General features: G+C 35.1%; 1 protein-coding gene across 5 annotated transcripts in view; it reads right to left on the bottom strand.

Annotated features, from left to right (window-relative positions):
* LOC117121506 overlaps window positions 1-2822 on the bottom strand; it is a 32195-nt gene extending 29373 nt beyond the window's left edge. For 4 of the 5 annotated variants that reach the window (XM_033266728.1, XM_033266744.1, XM_033266750.1 and 1 more), the window contains exon 1: window positions 2689-2822. The gene's annotated coding sequence lies outside the window, so the exon portion shown is untranslated. Of the gene's footprint in view, window positions 1-2476; window positions 2584-2688 lie in introns of those variants that run through there. The other variant, XM_033266738.1, reaches the window with a different exon arrangement.
* Window positions 2823-4053: the final 1231 nt, after the last annotated feature.

Raw genomic sequence — 4053 nt, 5'->3', positions numbered from 1 at the left:
GGGTCTGTACCCTAGCTGCACTGATGAGGCCTGGAAGGATCCGTCTGCAGATATTGTGATTCCTTCCAGTGGATGCTTTTTTTGTAATCTTAAAAAAAAAACCCCCCCCAAAAAAACCATAAGAAACGAACAGAACATACAAAAACCTTACCGAGGATAATGCAAGTTTATTGCTTGTTTATACTCATTGAAACTGCTTTTAAACTTTCATCTAATAGCAGTTAAAACTGCTATTAGATGAAAGTTTATACCATTCTCTGTACAATTACTGTAATTCTAGGAAAGACTTTTTTTATTCCTTGTTTCGTATACTTATTTTTTTAAAGATCATCAGAGGATGGCGAAATAAAAATAAAATTTTGTTTACCTACAGTATTTACAATAGTTTTGCCAAAATCATCCAGACGGAGGAGAAAATAAAAATAAAATTTTATTGGTGAAAGTAGAACAGGATAGTTATATGATTCAAAATTTTTATATAATTAGGAAGAAATATACAGTACATCTTATCTTTGGAAATTTCAAGGCAGCAGAGGGCGTAATATAATAAAGAAAATTGTTTTTCTGAAATTTCCACGTTTTCTTGGCGGCGGGTGTGCTAATTGGCCCTAAATGAAACTTTATTTTTATTCGAGTTTAGCTAAACAAGGTATGAAAAATGGGTCGCCTTACAAAACAGTCATACACACAAGATGCATTACTAAGGTCAGGCTTATACTAGAAACCTAGAATCTATGTTGTTTTATACATTATAATCTTTGTTTATGGTTTTACTAACAGATGGGCGACTACAATATAGCCATTGATGAAATGAAATATCATTGATTTAAATGATGATTTTGCCTTTGGTTATGATAAACTTCTACAGTATTGGATCCTTTGTAGGAAGTCCAGTTATTGGTGAGTGCTATCCTATCATCATATCATTATATTATTTTTCTTCCAAGTTTCACATACCATAATTTGAAAACTATTGCATGAACCAAATATTCTGTACTGTATTGAAAATTGAAATTATGAAAAAATAATAAAAATGCTGAAAATTTAAGTGCTCTGTAATTATTGTAGCACAGGGTATTAGGAAAGCAAAGACTCTGTAATATTAAAAACAGGGGTCCCAAGTCTCCCATGGGTACTAGAAATCTCCAGGCAATCAGGACAGCCTCTGCATTCCTGTGACCAAGCCAGAATCTATAAAAAATATCGATATTAATTAAAAATTGCAAAGAAAATGTGAGCTGTCGTGACATATTAATGAGTCTTGTGGTACGAAAAATGACTTATTGATATATTTAGATAGATGAATATATTTATAAGCTTTATTTTGGTGTTTAAGTCATGTTCCTAGGTTTAGAGTAAAACCGGAGTAAGATCATTTTTAAAGTTTAGATGTCTAAAAACATACTTAAAAGAAAATCAACCATAAAGATATACAACTGATAAATTTTGGGTTGGTTTTCCTATTCATTTTAAAAAATAGCTTTAAAAAACGTGCCTCAAAAACATGATTACATTAGGTAACTCAATGCGGAACTTTTGCCACTATGAAATATACATATTATACTTATCAGAAAAATTGAAACCCAATTTTTGTCACAATAGGGCTTCAGATATACTGTATTTTCGTGAATAGTATCAAATTGACCTGGCGTACCACAAGACTCATTTTGTCACGACAGCTCACAAATGTTTTTTTTTTCTAATGGAGTTCATTAACACATTGACTGCCAGACCATTTTTAAAGGTTCCTTCCTGTGTGTCAGAACAAGTTTACATGTACAAACATTAATTTTTATCTAGTTTATATCATCAAAATGATGTGTCTAATCAATTGGGGGAAGATATTAGGCTGCGAGTAATCTCATCAACGGCACTGTGACAGCACTTTTTGTTGACTATGCCAAGTGCGAATTTTCTCGTCCGCATCTTGGATGGGTGGTTGTATATTGTATATCAGCATCAGCATTGGTGTTTAGTTATGATATAACAGTGCTTGAGGGCACATACTCTTGGTGTTTATAGTTAATTAACCAAAATTTATCCAGCTTCATTTGTGTTTCATTTGGGTAAAATTTCATTCCTCTTCGGTTATGTTCAAATTTTGTATCACTTTGATAATTCATTTCATTTGGGATTTGTCAGACTGGTTGAGTTGCTTCCGCAGGTTTCTCCCCCTACTAGCGCAGACAACTATCAATTAAACCAATGCTAATTGCAGTCTGGTGCTGACAGTCTTAATGCACTATAATGTCTAATTACAGTACATTCCATTATTGAGTTCTTTGTATCATTATTTTGGGCCTAGGCATAACTGGATAGGCCTATATCTATTCTTTATATTACCATGATCAATGCCTGAAAAGGCTCATCAAAAAAACATATCTGCTCAGAGAGATGTTGATCGATTATGCTCTTCAATTCCGCTGCATTTGGCCCCTGGGTATGGGAGAAATATGTTGTCAAAAAGTACAATTACCTTATAAATAACACTAGGCCTAGGCCTAAACTTCCCTATTGTACTGGATCTAGCCTAGGCCTCCGTCTGAGACTGTGCTCAGCCTAGTCGATCACCCCAATCCTTCCACTTCCTCTTTCACAAGTTTCAAATATCCTCTCACACTCTGTCTTTGTGTTTTGTGTACGAAATGAAAGAATTATTTAAAAAAAAAAAACGTATAGTAAACTTACCTTATGAATGGTGGTTGAAGTTATGAAACATGAGGTTGATTCTGGGTTAAATTATCAAAATTTTAAAAGATGAAAATTTCGCTTATAAATCAAAAACATATGTGGCGATATGATGACTATAAGCGGAGGGCAGCAGCGCCTCTCTAAAAATAGACTACGAATCAAACAGTGGGGAATTCCCCTACGACAAATTCTAAACAAAATGAACTCTTCCATTCTAAAAATATAACCAAAACCTTTGTGATTAAAATTACAGTAATTTTCAGAGAATTATAAATTATTTAAGTAAAGATCAAAATATATATTATTTATAAAGAAGATAGCCATACAATTACCATAGAGGTATACTGCCGTTCAATCAAGGTAAAAAGAAAATAAATACCTATTACACGATGGAACATGCCATTGGCTGCCACGCGACTGGACTCACAAAAGTTATTTTATTTAAAAACTTGGCGTCGACAAATATAGCACAGATAAATTGAAGATATCACTTGAACAGGGATTTTTATTGACTGAATGGACAGAAAGTATAATGAACAATCCTTCAAGCCATGAATCAACTTAGATTGATCAAAAGAACTTTGAGTATATCGATTGCGAAGCCTTCCATATACTGTACTGTTCAGTACGTATGAGACTAATCTTAAATATTGTGTCACGTGTGCCACTTGAAAAAAGATATCCAAAAATTAGAGAAGGTACAGAGACGAGCTACCAAATTGGTGAATAGTATTAAGTCAGATCCCTATGGAACAAGACTCATGAAATTGAAATTGTATCCGTTAGCAGTTAGAAGATTAAGAGGCCATTGAAGCATTTAAGATCGTTACAAATGAAGAGAACATTGACAGCTCCCATCTTTTTTTTTCATCTAATCCTGCTAGCACCACCCGTATTAATACCGTATTGCAGCTCTGTGTGAAAGGGGTTGTGGTCACAAATACAAAGTGTATAAGCAACCCCTCTATTTCAACTTCCTGGACCTGCCACAGTTGGAGTATCATTTCCGGGCTACATAGAAGGGTTATCCATCGGGGGAAAAGTGAAGTTTTCGTCGGGGAACCAATATCAAAAATAAACCTCATGATATATAATCCATTGAGGTAGTGGAGCAAGCTCGACTTCGACTTTGTTCAGAAATCTCTGGCTCCCTGGCCCCCAGCCTAGATGAGAGGAGCTTAGCTCAGTCGGCTAATCTGGTGGTAGCCACTGTGTGTGCACTGAACTGTGGAGATCTCTAGGTCCCTGGTTCAATTCCCATCGCTGCCTTCTCCTTGTGTTTCAGCTAGAGGGCTGAAAAACAAATTACAATAGTGCACCGTCTTTCGGATGAGACATTTAAGCCGTTGGTCCCGTGTGCAT

The sequence above is a fragment of the Anneissia japonica genome, unplaced genomic scaffold (assembly GCF_011630105.1).
Source record: "Anneissia japonica isolate Jap-2015-1 unplaced genomic scaffold, ASM1163010v1 scaffold288261_len294488_cov152, whole genome shotgun sequence".
Taxonomy (NCBI): Eukaryota; Metazoa; Echinodermata; class Crinoidea; order Comatulida; family Comatulidae; genus Anneissia; species Anneissia japonica.
This window is presented reverse-complemented; position numbering and strand designations above follow the sequence as displayed.